This window comes from Meleagris gallopavo, chromosome 1 (genome assembly GCF_000146605.3).
Source record: "Meleagris gallopavo isolate NT-WF06-2002-E0010 breed Aviagen turkey brand Nicholas breeding stock chromosome 1, Turkey_5.1, whole genome shotgun sequence".
In the NCBI taxonomy this organism is placed as follows: domain Eukaryota; kingdom Metazoa; phylum Chordata; class Aves; order Galliformes; family Phasianidae; genus Meleagris; species Meleagris gallopavo.
The window spans coordinates 3,069,010-3,088,386 of NC_015011.2; the positions used below are offsets into that span (position 1 = coordinate 3,069,010).

Below are 19,377 nucleotides of genomic sequence, written 5' to 3' on the forward strand. Positions count from 1 at the left end.
TTTATCTGGCCAGCTATCAGATTCTCAATTCCTCTAATGTAGGTAACTAACTTTTTAATTGATTGACACATAAGAAGAAAGCAATGGAAGAAAATTCTCATAGAAAAATGAAGAAATGACAAATTTCTTCACTGCACTTCAAACACTGCAGCTCTTTCTAGTCTGATGTAAAATAGTATGTAGCATTCTGCTCCTGGTTTCGTGTTCACCTTTTGTTTGGGAACAGTATGTGACAGGTGGCAAGAGAAGGCTGTGCAGTGATGGTGGTTGTCTGTGTGCTCCATTGCATCTACAGTTGCCACTGAAATTGTATAGGTATTAAAATAGAAGGGATCTTTGAGGGCATTTTAGCTGCTCAAAAGCTGATGCTGGATGTCTTTTTCCTGTTATACACATGTACTTGGGGGAGGGGATATAGACCTGTAGTTGATCAGTGCTGTGAGTATCTCCAGTTATTGCCTTTTTATTAAGTTTTGGCTGCAGATCCATATGACAAACCCTTCGTCTTGTTTCTTGCTTATTTTGTCTGCTTGTGTTCCAACAACCTCTGTACAAACATTTGCCTGTAAAAGAGAAAGCAATTTTTTTAAAAAAACTTGTATTTTACCTACTGTGTGTCAGCTTCCTTACTGTCTTCTTCTGTTACACAAGAAGGTGGTCACTTCTATGGCACGTTTCCACTGTTAGCAGTGGCTGTAATTCACCATTAGAAAAACCTCACTGCAGCAAAGGTGAAGAACCAGCCTGACTAATGCTGAAACCACAGGTCTTGGGGCCATAACAGAATTCAGATTCTGCTATTATCTCTGTTATTAGTTTTCTCTTTGACCTTGAGCAATATGCTTTAAAGCCCTTTTTACTATGTAGTAAAATGAAGAAATTAGCTTAACAGCAATTAGCATATATTTGCTTACAAGAGTTAAATAATTTGTATGTCATGCTGCAGAAAGTTACCTGCTGGTAATCCATTTATTGTGATCTGAACTTAACTTGAAATAGGAACTGGCTTTTATTTCAGCAAATACTGCTGTTCAGAATGAATAGCTGTTACCATTTCCTGAGTACAGACTTTTCTTCTAACTAGCTCACACACCAACTTCTCAGCTTCCAGTTTAATGTGTTCAGAGTCTTCTGTTTGCTGAGAATTGCTTTATTGTTAAGCTCTGTGCCATTTAGTTACAAAGATCATTGTCAGTGTTTAAGACTAAGGCCTAACACTTATCTCTGTAAATACTGAGGAAGTGGCTTATTGGTTTAGTGATCTGCATAGGGGAGACACATAAATATTCTGTAAAAAATATTTATCTGTACCGCGGGGTCACTAAGACAGCTGACCTCCTTCTGAGGTGTTAGCAGATGCACATTGCCTTGGTTGCATCTCAAGCTTCATCCTTTGTAGGAAGTAATTTTGCTGGGTAAAGCAGAGTTAAGTGATGTTGGAGTGTGGTTTGTGAGCAGTTGGCCTCTAGGTGCTGCTACAGGAAATGCAAACACAGAGGCCGACGTGGAAGCCTGAAAAGGGTCAGACATACCATGGTCCTTAGTCTAAGGTCTTACGCATGACTTACTTATAAGTAAGTTAAGGTAGTTAATAGAAAAGTAGTTAAGGTAGCTAATAGAAAAGTAGTTAAGGTAGTTAATAGAAAAGTATTCTCTTTTTTGCAAATGCGTATTCTTCCACTTAATCTATGTTGATGTGTTGGCTCAGGCTTTGTCAGATAAGACTGGTCCTTGCATGCCTTTAAAAATGTAGTTTCTGAATTCTCTACTTCCTACCTCCTCTGGAAGCTGTTGTTACTGTCTTCAGGTTCTCAAATTCCCTTTCATTTAACACTTTCAGCTCTTTCTGCTTATGCATCCTTTCTTCCTTTCATAATTTGTCAGCACCCTGTCAAAAAACTCCACAACACTTGGAGTTCTGTTACACCTATGAACTTTTACTTGCACTTGTTTCTTTGTATTTTTGTACTTGAAGTTAGGCACCAACTTTTTTTCTGTAAGGTATATTGTAAACATAACTTCATAACTGTAGTCTAGAGCAATAATATTTTCGTTTCATTTTGTGTGATGCCTTAGAAAATCATGATTACAGTAAATGAATAGAATGGTGGCCTGTTACATTTGCCTGATTGGCAGTACAGTATTGGTTATATTACTTAAGTGAACAGGTTTGATATTTTTCAGTCCAGTTTTCCTAAAGTTAAACTTGAATTCTGTGTTAGCCTTGTAAGGGCTCTGATTCTCTGAGGTGCTGAATTACTGAAACTCCTCTAAGGCTAAGCACAAACTGTTCATTACTTCCGAGAATCTAGATTAGATGCCTACTTAAGGAAGATTTGGCAGTGTCTTGATGCTAACAGCAAGCTGAGAGGGACATTTAGGACATATCAGCCAGGAGCTGAACAAGATGTCCATCGCGTGTTACCAACCCTGAAGTCTAAAGAACAGAGATTTGCATAGTGGCATAACCATTTGCTGCCTTTTTACTTTTCTAAATTGTAACAGTGGTTGTTACTTTAAAAGCAGGGAAGCATTGACTTGATGCCTTTTTTAGTGTTTATAACCTCCAGGTTTCATTCCTGAGTGGTAAGAGCTGTTTCAGAGCCCATCATTATGAACATTGGTTACGACTGTATTTTCTTTTGTGCACTGTTCTGAATTTAGCTTATGCTGAATTTCATCTGTCAGTTCATCACTTGCCCACTTAGTGTCAGACTAAAGAAATCTGATGAGCCTTGTGCTCACAGGGAATGTTAAGTTTTAAATTACTGTTGTCAAAATGTAAGCTTGATGTGCTAATACAATATGAAGGATGAGAGTTGTTGCCTGAAAATGTTATCTAAACAGCTGTGCAAAGAGGGAGGGAGACAGTTAAAACGTGTCTTGCCCAAGGTCATGCAAAAGGTTGGTTGCAGAGCTGAGATTATACCCTATAGCTGTATATTTGCAACTATGCAACTAAAACCAAAATTCCTTCTGGAGGAGTTGCTTTTTATTTAAAGGCAGAAAATGGTAAGTGCTCTTAGCCTTAGTTAGACTTTATAATGACCTTTTTCCTTAATTACCCAGCATTCATCAAAATAATACACTTTGTACTTCTGAAGTTCTTTTCTGTGAGACAGAACTGTGATGTAGTAAAATAGTAAGCAGTTGTTGATTTTATAGAGAAGGAAATTGCGATAAGCCGTGCAGCAGCAACAGGAATGTCAACCACAGGAGCAAGAGGCTGAAATTCCAGGTCCTGCTCAATCAGCTTGAAGTTGTTAATTCTACAGGTGATTCTGCTTCTGTGCTATGTTGATCCACGCACAGGTAAGTTGCAGCTTACCTCATGTTGCAAATTACATTTTTTAGAAGGTAAAAATATATATATATATATTGCTTCTTCCATTTCTGCCAGCAGATTCAGCGATAGGAATATAGCACTTAAAATAGCTTCTTTTTTATTATTACTTGCTTTTTCTTTTTCCCAGTTTGAGAAGTACCAATGAACAGGCATGGCCAGCTAGAGTTGGTAGTGAAAAGTGATATGCCACCAAAATCCAGGAAGTGCTTACATTTGTCTTCTGGATTTCATGGGAAATCAGTGCTACTGGACTGTCAATGCAGGTCCTTCAGTGCCTTTAATTTCATAGAATTGTAGAGTGACTGAGGTTGGCAGGGACCTCTGGGTCCTTCTGGTTCGACCTCTGCTTAAATAGGGACTCCCAGAGCAGAGTGCCCTGGACCACCCCTAAGCAGCTTTCACAGGTCTGCAAGGAGGGGGACTACAACCACTCTGGGTGCTTTGTCACCCATACAGCGTAGAAAGTGCTTCCTGATGTTCAAAGAATCTCCTGTGCTCTGATTTATGTTCACTGCTCCTTGTCCTAGAGCAGGGCACCACTGACAAGAGCCTATCCCCATCTTCAACATTCCCTTCAAATATTTATAGGCAGTGATGAGATTCCCCCGAGCCTTCTGTTCTCTAGGCTGACCAGTCCCAGCTCTTTCAGCCTTTCTTCATAGGAGAGCTATTTCAGTCCCTTTATCTGCATAGTTCTTTACTGTATACTCTCCAGTATGTCCATCCTGGACTGTAGTGGGGAGTCCAGAACTGGACCCAGTACTCCAGGTTCTTCACCAGTGCTGAGTAAACCACGTGTGACCACATGCTGGTCACATTCTTCCTAATGCAGTCCAGCATAATTTTAGCATTTTTGGCATCAACAACACACTGAGAATCCTAGGGAAGATGATTTCTAAGGCCTTCCTGAAGTCCTGGTAGACAGTGTCCACTGCTCTCCCCTTGTTTACCACGTCACTTCACCATACATGTTAATTAGTCAAACGTACTTTCCCTTAGCAACATCATGCTGAATGCTGCTGCTGATTTTCTTGTTGCTCATATGCCTGCAATTTTTTTTCTAGAATTTGCTGGTCCAGAATCTTAAATATAAATGAAAGTTCTCTAAAGAATTTGAAAAAGAATAAGAGCATCCATACAGCTGAGGGCCGCTTTCAGATGTATCTAGTGTTGATAACATTTTCCTGAATGTAATTTTGCTTCTTTCCCTAAAAAATCAAGAGCTCCTTACAATTGCAGAGAACCAATCATGCTGATTACAAGCACTCTGTTCCAATAACTGCAGTGCTGTGTGATAATGATGGGACTCTAAGAATTCATACCTTTAAGTATGTCCCTAGAAGAGGAACAGAGATTTGATTGCATTAGCACTGCACTCAATTTGTTAATTTGCTGCCAGCAGAGAAATGAGAATATACAGTCTCATATGAACTGCTACTTTGAAAACTCTCCTGTTTCTTCAGGTTCTGTCTACATTTTTTAATCTGCATTTGCATGTAGGAGGAGACCCTTCAGCAGATACAGGCACCGTGATGAGTTGTTGTACTACTGCTTCTGTTTCCACCCACTGGCCAACCTCCAGCTCCTGTTTGGTGGCAGTCAGTATCTGAGCTGGGGCTTTTCCCCTGTGCTAGAGGAAAGAATTGAGCTTTTGTGAAACGTTGGATCTGTCAGCCAGGAGGTTTGGCTTTCTGCTGTGCTGAGCTGTGAAGGAGAGGGTTTTTCAAATACGAGTTTGAGAATAACTCTGAGCTTCAGAATTTTATGTGTCCTACAGGCAAGACTTCCATTAAATGACTTCTCTCTTGCCGTCTTATGTTTCTCACTCAGAGGGTGGAGACACACTGGAACAGGTTGCCCATGGAGGCTGTGGATGCCCCATCCCTGAAGGCATTCAAGGCCAGACTGGATGTGGCTCTGGGCAACCTGGTCTGGTGGCTGGACGCTGCACATAGCAGGGGGTTTGAAACTGAATGATCACTGCGGTCCTTTTCAACCCAGGCCATTCTGTGATTCTATGAAGACTTCATTCTAGTTGCAGTTTGGGTTATGTGAATGGTCGTTATTGTACTCACTGCTTCAGGGCCTGCCCTCTGTGATTCACAGGTTGCCCTCTTCTTGGAAAACTTCCATGAACCTTCAGAAATGGGAAGGCTTTGAGATGAGTTAGTGGACTAAAACCATCAATAGGAAAGCATTGATGGTATTGAATATCCAACCTCATGAGTAAACAGGTCTTATTGCTTACTCCTAGGCGTATTTCACCCATTTTCTTTTGTTGGAAATACTGCTCACACTATTCTGGTCACTCCAACAGCCAGCTTTATGTCACCAGCATACCTTCCTAAAGAATGAGATTTTGGTTCTAGCTCAACATATGGACCTCAGAATGACTAGATGACGTGATCGATCTCTCTCCCTCCCTCACAGCATGTTGCTGTAAGTAGAAAGGAGACACAGCACATAAGAAGATCAGACTGACCCTTGTAGCTGGAATAACAACAAAAAAGCGACCCAGAAAGACAGTCTCTGCAGAATATTGTTTGCACAGCACCACTAACATCTGATCATTGGTTGTTACAGGACTTCTGCACAGCCCAGCTGAAGATGGGCAGGCAGCTCCACAATGCCCTTCCTTTTTCTGAATGTTGTCTTGCTCTGGTGCTCACAGCTGAGGAGGGGGGCAGCACTGGTGCTTGGGGTAATGAATGAGATACATATGTGGATGTTTTGAGGTGCTGTGAAGACTGGTCTGTGAGAGAGGAGGCAAATCTCAAGGGAAGTCTATATCTGTGCCTGTTATGCATTTGCACAGTGAGTTTGAAAATGAAACTTTACCTCAGAGGACTGCAGAATTTTTCAGCGTTGCAAGAATTGGTTGATTGGCTTATAATGTCAGCCAGCTCCAGAGCATAGAAGCCTTAACTCCTGAGCAGCTCCATGCTTTCTCATCAGTATTTATGCCTTGTGTTAGGAGCAACAAATGGGGAGCTGCTCCTTTCTCCTCTTCACCGAAGGACCCATGAAATCTGAAACATTCTTGAAATGACTGCTCATGTTGATACGATTGCCTTTCTCTTTCTACAAGCCAGCAGGTATATGTGCTATATGCCTTCAATATCCAGGGTGATTTTACATGCTATTTATTGCTACAAGTCTAGTGTTACTTGAGTTGCAGTGCACCAAATTAGTGGTAAGGAGGAGAAAATGGATTGAAGTCTGCAGGGATTCTAACTGCTGGAAAAGGTTGCACAAACCTACCATTTCCACTTTGTTCCTCAGGAGAGAAAAACATGACAAAGCCCCTGTCTGTATGCTAGACACGGGCTGGGAAATGGACACTGAGGAAGATCAGAGCAGGTGAGACCCAAAGAAAACAAAGCAGTTAGTTGGAGAAGGGATAACATGCACACTTGTGCAGATTTCTCTTATCTGCTTTCTCCAGTTTCTGTATCACACAAATATTTATGGTGTTTCTTTTTAAGTAACGGGGGAAGTAGGTTAATCCCAAAGCACAGAACTTGGTTCCCTGTTCCTATTGTGTTAGTTTAGGAACGCAAGAGTTCAGCCGTACATCTGCTGCTGGTCACAATGCAACATTAATGCACCCTAAGCCTGATAGGTGGGGGACAGAAGCTGTGCTACCTGTGCAGGACCCTGCTTTGGCAGGCATGAAGGCTGGTGCTCCCCTACATCTTCTAGCAAGTGTAGCATCTCCAGTACTAAATTTTGTTTAGTAAACCAGATAAAGCAGGTGCCAGAGACTTTGCAACAGTGTTTTAAGTTGCACGTGCTTTACTGGCTGATAAAACACAAGAGTACCTCAGTGATAAAAAAAAAAAGAAAGTATTTCACAGGAAGACAACTAACCCTTTTCTTGTTTCTCTTCTACCTCTTATTTCTCCTGTAGGAAGAATGTGTTTTTCCCAAAGCAGTTTTTAGGCATCTTACAACCCTTTTGTTATTTTTATTCTTTCAGTCTCTAAGGTGTGATCTCCTGCCTCCGTGTGAGACAGCTCAGGAATCCATATGGTCCTGCCAAGGCAAAGGTCTTCAGCTCCTCACAGATCTCTCCACCTCTTGCTGCGGGCAGAAAGCTGGGTAGTGTTTTTGGACTTTGCTGCTTCAAACTTGTAAAACTTGTATAGCAACTGTGAACCAAAACTCAAGTGATACTCTAGCAAAACAAGCCTATGCTTCTCCAGCACCTGCTTCTCTTGCGAGGATGGGAAGGAAAAATGGATGGGTTTTGAGTTGTTTGAGGCACTTCAGGAGAACGCTGGGGTTATACAATTGTAGTGGTGCATTCTCGTCACTGGGAGAGGATATGAGTTGGAATAGATCCCAGTGGCTCCTCTTCCCTCTTTGTCTATGTACGAGGCATATAAGGACCTTGATAGGAAAGTAACTTTATGGAAATGAAATGCACTCAAAGCAGGATTCAGGTATTTGCTTCAAACATAAACGTAAAGAGGAACATGCAGCCCAGCTCCCTACAGTGCACAAGTTAAAGCTCTGCACGTCATACCATATAGCACAACACGGCTGGTTTTGCAAATGAAGTCCCCAGAGCATCACATTCACCTGCAAAGGCTCAGCTCTTCAGAGGATGTCAGGAATTAAGGATTAATAAGGAGAAAAAAAAGTTAAGTCCTGAAAATATGGCCATCTATGATGGTGCTACTCATGTATTTTCTTCCTCACTTTGCCAAAGTTTTGCTTAGTTTTATTTCTATGAAACAGTTTACTTTATTTGTGGACAAAGCCTGATGGTCTTTCCTCCAGTGCTTTTTCAGTCAAAGCTCAAGAAACATTAAATAAAAACACAAGAAGACTGAGGTTGTTATCGTTTATTTTTGTATTATGAACACTGTGACATTGGCACAGATAAAATCAATGCATACATCTTTAAAAAAAAAAATACAGAAAGAAAAAGCATAGAGCCTGGATTCAACTTTCAGGGGGACTTGGTGAGAAGGAATCAATTATTTGTCACCCTGGATGCATCAGAAAAAGGATGTAGGTGTTTCTCTCAGCGTGACGCTCTCCCTTCAGTGCCAGGGAGGAGTGTTGTAGCAGTTCAAAGCCATGGAAATCAATGGAAATGTCACTGGAGAAGTGAGGCTGGGTTTGCATGGAAAGAGCACGATCACATTTAGGAACCTGCTCGAGCAGGCATCTGCAGGAAAGCCACTAAGGTATGTATCTGGCAGTGGGTGGTACTGCTGCAGTACTTACTGCATGCAGATCACTGATGGGTAATGCTGTCCAGTTCCTTACGGTGCTCTTGGACCTTTCTTTCTCAAACCCAAAAGCCGATTACTGCGAGCAGAACATGAGACTGGGGCTCAGAGCTGTGCAAGGGACCAAGAGCACCTTTACCTAAGTCTTTGACCTGCATCACTCTAATCCAATCTTCTCATGACACCTTTATAGAGCACCTAATCTTTGTGATATGAGGATGCCAGCCCTAATACCAGGCTAGCAAAAATAATCTGTCTAGGTCAGGTTGCAGTGCACGTGGAGCCTGACTGGAAAGTCTCCAAGAGCTGCTTGTTTCCAGCCTGTGCTGCACATTAAACTCTTGACAACCTGATTGTGTGTTGTTTACTCTCCCAGCAGAAACACTATTGTTACTGCCAGTGACATAGTAAGAAGCCATAGGGCTCTCTGCAACTTTCCCTTCTGCTAAATTTTCAACGCTGAACATCAAACTTGTTATCAACAGCTGCAAAACAGAGCTTAGTATCAGGTGTCTCTGTACCTGGAGCACAGGATGGTTGAAAAAAGCCTTGGAACTGAGGATGCAGACTGAAATCAGAAGGCTTGGGGCTATAAACAACACACAGCTGGGCCAGTGGCTGGTCACTAAAGTACAACCTTGGGAGCAAGGATAGATTGGCTTAGGAGAACAGCAGTGGAAAAACAGCTGAGCAGGGGGATAAGGTCTGGGGAAGCAACACCTTCAATCACAGTGTAATCCAGGGGTTGAGGCCAGGGGCTAAGAGCCTATGCCCAGAGAATCCAGCATCTTACAAAAGGATGAAATAGAATTATGCAAGCCTGACTGATCATGTAAGCATGACCCATCATGCATTCAGTGCCAGCTATTATAGGCACCCTCGTCTTTCTTGGGTTTGTGCCACACAAGTAGTTTTAGATGATATAAATATTTTAAATGAGCTGTTCACATTATTCTTTGTTCATAGTGCACAAGCCTCTTTGCAAAGTGGATCCTTGTGTCTCAGCATGAAATGACCGCATGGCTCCAGCCCAAGAACAGCACTGACATCTCTGGCTTGCAGACAGTGCATCATCTTGCCATGCTGCTGATGGGAAAGGCAGGTCAATTCAGCAATGATTTCCTGGCTGGACCATCACTGATGGAAATATCCATTCCTCATGTATAGGTTAATATCTCTCCACTTTCCTTAGGTACGTGCAGAAATGCTGAGCATCTTAGCATGGCAGAGCACCCCATCTCCCATGCCCCTTGAAATGTGCAAATACTGATGAAAAAGAGCAGTTTTGGTTTTTAGCTGGAGTTTGTCAGTAGTCTGGGCTGCATCTCCACCCTGTTTTCTGCGCAAATACTGCCTTCCTGGCTGCAGACCTGGCTGCAGTCAGCACCTCAGCCAAACATGGGCTTAAAACCTGGTATAACGGTAAAAGAGCACTTCACTGAATTAATTTTAACTGAACAACTCCACCAACATTTGAATAGCCATTAAATCATGCTTTTGTTTCCTTTGGAGACAGCTTCTTACAGGCCACGGCTGGGAAACGTGCTGGCAAATGCTTCTGCTGTTGGTGCCTCTCCCAGCATGGAAGCCTTGGGAAGATCTCGAGAATCCATCTACACCATCCCTCAGCCGCGAGGCAGGATCAGCGCTGGCTAGGACCACTCCCAGCGTGTTTGCCCAACCTGTTCCTAAAAGCCTGAGTGATGCCAAGCTGCCTTCTCTGCCCGTGCAGTTTGGTGTTTGTGCTCCACCAAGAGAAGAGCCATCCTTGCTTCCCCAACCCAAACCATATGTTGTTTTGATTCCATCTAAATCCTATCTTGACATCATCTTTCAGATATTTTTTTTTTAATATTCTAAATGTTATGCCATTCTTAGGTTGAATATTGGGTGAGGGATGAAAATCCTAGCGTACCAGAAATCCCCAGACTATGTTTGGAGACTTTCCTGTTTATTTAAACTGCTTGGCACCACGTAGATGCCCGAGGTGCTTTTTGTGGGTGAAAAACAGTAGGATGTAATGCAGAGAATGAGGCAACAAGATCCTTCGACTCCTACAATGGTCTTGGCTGGAACGTGCAATTTGCTTTCTAGAGATTGCCCACGAGGAAAACATGTAAAAGTAGAACAGACACATGGAGACGCGGTTCTGTCCAGGAGCCTTCTGGCCCAACACACAGAGCAACTGGAGCAAATCCCAATTATCAACCAGGTGTTTTACTTATTTGGCACCCCGTTTGCAGTTGGGATGTTTAAGCCTTTGCACCACTCCAAATGCAAAGGGGGCGGTAAAGTTTCTTTCCCTCCCTGATGGAAGCAAGGTCCTCCCAGGGACCTTAACCACTAGCCTCTAACATAGATCCTGGTCACTTCTGAGATGTTCCTACTGAGATGTTTTTGGAGCATCCAAGAAAGATCAAGGTTGCAGAACAAAAACAACTGAGGATTTATGCACTTTCCAGACTATGCAAGCATGAGCAGGATATTATGGACAATAGATCCAGACGTAAGCATTCAAACATGGATTTTGATAAATGCGATGTCCAAGTTCATAGTTGGGTCTAAACCTGATTATACCACATTTTGGGGTTATTATTCCAGAGATGAACTGATAATCAGCATTTATCCCGAGAAATACAACTATCAAAGTCTCTGTGTTTTCCAGAGATCATCAGTTAAAGGAACAGCACTCATTTCAGCAGAGTACAGCACTGATGTTGAATCAAGCTCCCAGCTCACTAAACCATATTCTTCAATCCACATCTCCATGCTTCTTGAACACCTCCAGCAATGGTAACCTTACCACTTCCCTGGGCAGCCTGTTCCAATGCCTCACCACTCTTTCTGAGAAGAAGCGTTTCATCATACACAATCTGAATCTCCCCGAGCACAGTGTAAGGCCATTACCTCTCATCCTATCACTGTTACCTGGAAGACTGATCCCCATGTCACTACAACCTCCTTTCAGGGAGTACCAGAGATAAGGTCTCCCCTGAGCCTTCTCTAGAATAAACAATCCCATAATACTTGTGCTTTAGATTCCTCACCAGTCTTGTTGCCTTTTTCTGGATACACTCCCGGGTCTCGATGTCTTTCTTGTAGTGAGGGGCCCAAAACTGAACACAGTACTTGAGGGGCAGCCTCACTGGTGCCAAATATAAAGGGACAATCATCTCCCTGCTCCTGCTGGCTGCACTGTTTCTGAGACAAACCAGGATGCCATTGGCCTGCTGGGCACACTGCTGCCTCATGTTAGTGGAGCATCAACCAGCACCTCCAGATCCTCTTCCTCCACACAGCCTTCCAGCCATTCTGCCCCAAGCCTCTAGCAATGCATGGGGTGGTTGTGACCAAAGCACTTGGTCTTGTTGGAGTGCATCCCATTGGTCTCAAACCATCAATCCAGCCTATGCAGATCCCTCTGTAGGGCCTTCCTACCCTCAGGCAGATCGACACTCCCTCCCAACCTAATGTCATCTGCCAACTTACTGAAGATGAACTCTTGTCTCCTCATCATCATTAAAGCATTGAACAGGGCTGGCCCCAGTACTGAGCCCTAGGGAGCACCACCAGTGAGCCTCAGCCCAGCTTATTTGTACAAGGGTGGCCAGAGGATGCTAAATAGAACGCCTGGGTTCCTGGTGTTGGGAGAAGCAGCGTTTTCTCAGTTTGGCCCAAATAGCACTGCAAAACAAAGATGAAATTGATGCTCTGTTGCTCTCAGCTCAGCAGCCCTGCTGTCTCTGGGATGGGAAGGGTTAAGAGCTGTAAAATCCAAAGAACTTCCTCCTTTCGGCAACGCCTGCCTCCAAATGACGCCGGCTTCTGCCGGGCTTTGCCCAAATATGTCCATTTCCTTCTGAAGAAAAAGAAAAAAGAGAGGAAGGAGGAAGATAAAATTAAGATACAGAGCCGGACGTTGCCACGGATAGCGCAGCCCTGCATCCCATCCACCCATGCCGTTCCGCAAAGGTAGAGACTGGGGATTTGGGGTGGGCAGCACGCCCAGATGGGCTTGGGGAGTTGGGGAGGGGGCTGAGGTGTCCCACAAACCCTTTTTTAGGGTGCAAGATGGGAGCACCTAGCTTGGCTGCGTGTCCAGGGCGCAGAGATGCTATGATGCTGGTGTGGGGGGGGGGTTGCAGAAATGTGTGCCCTTGGCTGTGGGTTTTTAGTTTCTCTCTGCTTTTGGGGGTAAATTTGCTCTGGGTGGTGTAAGAGAGAAGGAGGATAGGCTAGCAGGAGCTTTCTGTGCCAGTGTATGAGATGCTGGAGGGTGTTTTGGGGTGACGCAGGCTGAGAACTGGCAACCTGCATGCATTTGTGTCTGTCCTTGGGAGATGCTCAGCTGGAGGAACTGTGCCGCCTGAATCCTGGGAGGAGAGAGGCTTCTGAGAGGGGTATTCCACCTCAAAGCTCTCCCATCATGCTCTCCCATCCCCAAAAATCTCTTCTTCCCATTTAACTCCGTTATGTGGAGAGCATTTATGCTGTTACTCAGCTTGGCAGCATGGGGCAAGGAGGACCCAGCTCAGGTTGCATATTAGGAAAAATTTCTTCCCAGGAACCGTGGTGAGGCATTAGAATAGGCTCTCCAGGGAGGTGATGGAGTCATCGTCTCCCTGGAGGTATTCAAGAAAAGGGCAGGTGTGGCACGGAGGGATATGACTTAGAGGGAATGGTAGTGATGGACTGATGGTTGAACTAGATGATCTTAGTGGTCTGTTCCAACCTTAATGATTCTATGATTCTCAGCCCTGATAGCACCTGTTTGCTGCCCTGCAGGTGGGTGGATGAGCTTTCCATCCTTCCCTGAGCTGCTGAAAAATGGAGGCCTTCATGTCACCTTCTTCTTATCATCATGTGTCACATCAGGGTGGTGTTGGCATGATAGGGATGCTCATGGTGGCTTCTTGTCCCAGGAGCTCTATTGGGTGGAGAAATTGGGTGAGGAAAAGCCTTATCCAGGAGATAAAAAGGTGGGGGTAAATTAAGACATGTAAGGACATAAGGAGAGGATGCTGCTCAGCCTCTAACCCATCTTCTTTGCTGAAGCAGAGCAGTGTCTCCTTGCTGATGTGCCGCTGGGGAAGGGGCACAGGGTACCATTGCAGGTATACTGCACGCTGAGGCTGGTGTGAAAGAGCAGCAGGAATGGACTGAAAACTAGGAAGGGGTGGCTGGATTGGGTTTTCTCACCTCTCCCTGCTGTGGGGAGGATGTTTGGGGTGTGAGGCAGTTTGCCCGCAGTCATGTTCACAGCACCCATGATCTCAGGCTCAGAGATTGATGTTGCCATTTAAGGCTTAATGAGAAGTGATGTGGTTCACACCCTCGCATCCTGACAGCACAGTAGGCTGCAGGTCTTGGTTTAATTTTAGGCGATAAACGGATTCATTTAGAGCAGAAGGAGAGAGAGCAGGCGGCAGGCAGTGGGAGGAGAGCAGAATGCATCAGGCTTTGAAAATGAAAAATCCTGGTTGGTGAGGATAGGGAGCAAAGCGTGGCCACGATGCTATGTTGTGGCACAACTACCGTGCATGTCCTTGTCACCTTGCTATGGAGAATTCAGCTCTGCAACTCTTGGTCGCTGTCCCAGTCACAGCTCCTTTACAAACCTCCTCTCGAGGTCAACCTTGAAATGTCAAAGCAGCTGCCAACAGCTCCCTCATTAACTTGGACCTCCTCCAAAAAGACCTTGGGAAGGTCCAACACAGCTCAGAGGGCAGTGCAGATGTGTTTTGTTCATGAGCCATTCAAAAGAGCCCCCCAGCAAGGAACCCTTCTTGCAGATGAAGACTGTAAGACTTGCTGAGACTAGAAAAGCTGAAGGTGGTGGCCCCAGAGGGTTTGGAGTCAGGATGTAAAGCTAACCCTCCCAAGGGAAAATAGGGCCTCCAGACAGCTTGGCAAGAAGGCTGAGCCTTGGGGAGCAGCAGCTCACCCCAGGGTTTGCTCAGGGCAGCTGAGAGCTGCACAGAGGAGGCTCTGCAAACCCCAAGTAGCCTGAGGCATGTGGAAACTGGGGCTTTCATGTTAGAGGCCTCCAGCCATGTTTTCATGTGGAAACAGAGTATCCTGGAAGTAAAATGCAGATTTCCATTTATCTGGCTTCTCAGTCTTACAGTTTTGGCATCACTTTCCTGGGTTTCCCTGACAAATCCATGCTGAATCCTGCACATGTAGGCTCTGTTCTGCTTCCTTTCTCTCCAGGCACTGCAGCCAGTGGCATCACCTCAGGATCTGTGATTCATGCCTGAACTACAGTTGCCATTCAGCCAACCTCAAGGCATTTGACAGTTTCAGATGATAAAGAAAGGTATTTCTAGCGGGGATGCTCAAGCACAGTTAGAAGCAATGGGCTCAGAGAAGAAATTGATTTCTTAACACTACCACATCGGCTGGGAGCACTGAAGAAAATCTCATTTCTTATCTCGACAAATGCTGGCCATGCTGCAGTTCTGCTGATGGGAGTTTTGGGAGCTCTCAACTAAAACACCCTTCACCTGGCCTGAAAAATACAGCTTTATTACTGATGGGAGGAAGGCTGGGAATGAGCAAGTGATAAACAAACAGGATCTTGGCAGAGAGTAGGACATTTGTCAAAGGACAAAAAAATTTATTGTAGTATTACAGACTGGAAAGGGCCTGGAGATCAGGTTGAAAGCCAGAGAGCAGAGACTGAACACATGATGCTGGTATCAATGGGCTGCCATGGGTATGACTCCAGAAATTAGCCAGTACGAAAGGACTTGATGGATGCAAGGTCTACAATAAAAAGTGTTTGACACTGTGTCCAGGCCTGGGGCCCCCAGCACAAGAAGGATGCAGAAGTGTTGAAGGTGATCCAGAAGAGGGCCATGAAGATGATCAGAGGGCTGGAGCACCTCTCCGATGAAGAAAGGCTGAGGGAACTTGGGAATTGGGAAAGAATAAAGACTTGGGGCTGATTTATGAGAGGACAAATGGTGGCTGGTGATGATTTTGAGCATTAGTGGTCTTCTCTGGCACTGCCAAAGATCATACTTCTTGAGTGCTGATGGTATTTAAGGTCCCTTCCAACCAAAGCCTTTCTGTGATTCTATGGGAGAAGAGGGCTTGAATGGGCATGGGCTGTGGTTTGGAGAGGTGATGGGGAACACCACATCCCTGGAAAGGGGCTCTGTTGCCTAAATCATAGAACCATAGAACCAATTGAGTTGGAAGGGACCTTTAAAAGTCATCTAGTCCAACTTCCCTTCAGTGAAGAGACATTACAGCTAGATAAGGTTGCTCAGCGATGTCAGCAGCAGCTTTGCAACACTGGTGCAACTCCATAGACATGATAAACCTCCACACTGTCTGCTCCCTAGGCTTGAAGAAGTCCCATTTCCAGACAGGGTTGCTGTGTGTATCTGGGTGAAGTCCCCCATGAGCATTCCTTATGGTACATGGAGTGGCCACTGCATGTCCCCATTCTGCACCACACTGCAGCAGGACCATGTGCGTAGTCTGGAGGAGCAGTGACAGCTAGCAGAAGTGGGAGAGGAAGGATGGATGCACAGGAGTTTGGGAGCTCCTGAGGGATCTGTGTCTGAAAGTTCAGCTTTGCTGGGCTGGTGATGGGAAAGGAAGTGGTGCCTTGTGGTCTCTGCACACTAGTTGAATTAAGCATCTCTCCTTAGTCTGAAAGCAATATGGAGGGCATCCTTGCATATAGCACAATAGCTATATGTTGCTCAGAGACATTGTGGATGTCTCATCATGGCATTCAAGGCCACGTTGGATATGGCCATGGGCAACTTGATCTAGATGGTGGCAACCAGCCCTCTGCAGTGGGGTTGAAACTGGATGGGTTTTAAGGTCCCTTCCAACCCAAGCCATTCTATGATTATGATTCTATGAATATAAATCCTGTATATATGTATTCAGATTACAACACACCCTGCCGCAAACCTGTCTACTTCTCCAGACTGATTACAGCAAAGAGTGGAGATGTGCTTTTCTGCAGATATTTGGTACTTACACAGCTAATTTTGTCACCTTTCATCACTCTGACTTGCAAACGCACACGCTGCTGTGCTTGCTGGTCACGTCATCCACTACTTGCTTCTGCGCTTTCCTGGCAGTCCTGTGCATGTGTTGAGCACTTCGTGTCAAAGGGGAATTTACAGGCATGTATGAATTACATCTCCTAGTGACACAGCTGAAGAGAAGCAGAGCAGTTGTCGGGAGCTGCTTGGGGGGGGTTGGGTGTCATCCTCCACTGTGGGGTCAGTCTTGATGTCTGCAACCACGAGGGCATCTGCTCAAAGCCATCTGTTCAAAGGGCAGGGAGGAAATGGGTGGCCGAACTTTCTCCAGCTTTCCTGACTCACTGGCTCGTGCTTTAATTAAAGCGTCACCTTGTTTTCATCAATCACCTTTCCTGGAAGACTGGAAACTCCCTTGTGTCCCTCTTTCCCAATGGCCTGTGCTTCTCAACAAAGTGTGCTCCTTGTGGCTCTTTGTTTCACTTCTGCCCCTTGGGCAAAACAACTCAAATGCGCAGGTGTCCATCCCCAAAATCACACCCATCCTAATATATCCCTGTTCTCCAAGAAAGCACTCAGTGAGCGCCACCTCTCCACTGTGGCATTACACTTTTCTTAGCTTTTTCTAGCATTTGTTAAGAGCTTTTAACGTGTTGAAGGATGCACTGTGCCCAGTGGTTGTGTTCGTACTGGTGCTGGTGCAGCTTTCGTGGGGCTGTGCAGTAAGCACCACCAGGGCAAGTCGAGCAGCAAAGCCCACTTGAAATTGCTCACAATTGGGATAAGAGGCTTACAACAGGCTATGAATTCTCGTGAGTGCTTTTGGGGACCCAGCTCACAGAAACCAGCTACTGGGGACAGATGGGTTTTTACAGCCTCTCAGACTTCCCAAGTCTGGGAATTGATTCCCCTCCTATGAACAGGAGGGGAATCAACTCTTTGAAAGGGTAGATAACAGCAGGACAAGGGGAAATGGTTTTAAGTTGAGGAAGGGAAGATTTAGGTTGGATGTCAGGGAAATTCTTTACAGAGAGAGTGGAGAGGTGCTGGAACAGGCTGCCCAGAGAGGTTGTGGATGCCCCGCCCCTGGAGGTGTTCAAGGCCAGACTGGATGGGGCCCTGGGCAGCCTGGTCTAGTACTAAATGTGGAGGTTGGTGGCCCTGCACGTGGCAGGGGGGTTGGAGCTTCCTGATCCTTGAGATCCCTTCCAACCCTGGCCATTCTATGATTCTGTGATTCTGTGAAATCAGGTAAAGACACAGCTCCTGATAGCACTGTTTTATCTCCTGGCCTGGGAGCAGACAGCCATCCCTCTAGCCTGCCTTCCCAGGGCCAGGAAGCCACCAAGCTACTTGGGGCTGTTGGTCTCCTGCCTTCCTCCTGCGTGGATGGAAGACTGTCCTCTGCTATATTTAGAATCATAAAATCATAGAATTATTAAGGTTGGAAAATGCTTCTAATATAATCTATTCCAACTATCAACCCATCCACACATGCCCACTAACTGTATCTCTCAGTGTCATATCTACCCTCTTACTGAACACCCTAAAGGACAGTGACTCCACCACCTCCTTGTGCAGCCTGCTCCATTGCTTTATCACTCTTTCTGAGAAGAAATATTTCCTAATTTACAATGAACAGGTGTTAATACAAGCTAAGTGCTTTTTACCTGTGCCACCAGCATGGGAAGCCCAGTCTACCTAGAGAAGACCAATCTCAGTGGTCACCCTAGAAAGGAAAAACTTACCTGGACATGCCCAACCCCATCCTAACACACCCTCAGTTATGAAAAAAATCCATCTTGCCATAAGGAAAAACAACCTCTCTGATTCCCAGATCCTACCCTCCACCTCCTTCACATCTTCTCCCTGCTGCCACGGCAGCCGCCTCACAGTTTCATCCCCGCATCTTCACCCGAGTCAGGAACCTGCTGAGATCCCTTCTTGCGAAGGCAAAGCTCTGGAGGTGTTTGCATAAAATCAGATGACCACGGGCTTTTAGCAGAAGAACGTGGGAGGATTTCAAAACCAGCAGCCAGCGAGGCGTGATTGCTGCTCGCCTGCTGCGTGCGTGCACACACGCACACAAGAGCCGCCTTTGGTCTCTGTAGGGCTACTGGCTTTTTTTAAAACACAGACACATATTAGCAGCAGGAAGGCTGGAAAAAAGGCCATCATGTATGGTCCTCAGGTGACCAATTTTCAGTTTCTCTTATATTTTCCCCCAAGGGACTCATGGAATCATAGAATAGCTTGGGTTGGAAGGGACCTCAAGGATCATCAAGCTCCAACCAACTCCTAGTCCTCCCATGAGAACATTTCCCCATATTTTCCTCTAAAGCTGGGCAACTTATCATATATCTACCTTCAATCTTCCTCACTATTGAGAATGGTTAGATTTTCTTCATAACACTTTTTTTTTTTTTCCCTAGTCTGAAAACTCTTCCCATGCTTCCCCCTCTAAGATTTCTCCTTCCCAGAGCACAAACCCGTTCTCTTCTTGCTTTCCCACAAATCCTAGTTAGGAAACATCTCCTTGGTATTGCTCTCCCTGATTCAACCTCTTCCCAAAATCAGAAACTGAATCATAGAATTACTAAGGTTGAAAATGACCTCTGAGATCACCCAGGCCAATCATCAATTCATGCCCAGCATGCCCACCAACCATGTCCATCAAGTGCCACACCTGTCCTTTTCTTGAACACCTCCAGGCATGGTGACTCCACCACCTCCCTGCCAGTATTTTTCCTCCTTCCTTTCTTCGTGATTTTATCTT

At 45.2% G+C, this 19,377-nt stretch overlaps 1 protein-coding gene and 1 long non-coding RNA gene across 2 annotated transcripts in view; one reads left to right on the forward strand and one right to left on the reverse strand.

Moving 5' to 3' along the window:
- The window catches only part of PRKCQ (protein kinase C theta), an 826,629-nt gene that overhangs the window by 144,634 nt on the left and 662,618 nt on the right, over positions 1–19,377 (reverse strand). The window lies entirely within an intron of this gene.
- On the forward strand, positions 5,308–8,184 carry LOC116216412. The gene is made up of 2 exons (XR_004159089.1): positions 5,308–6,706; positions 7,326–8,184. It is a non-coding gene; the product is annotated as an uncharacterized LOC116216412 (long non-coding RNA).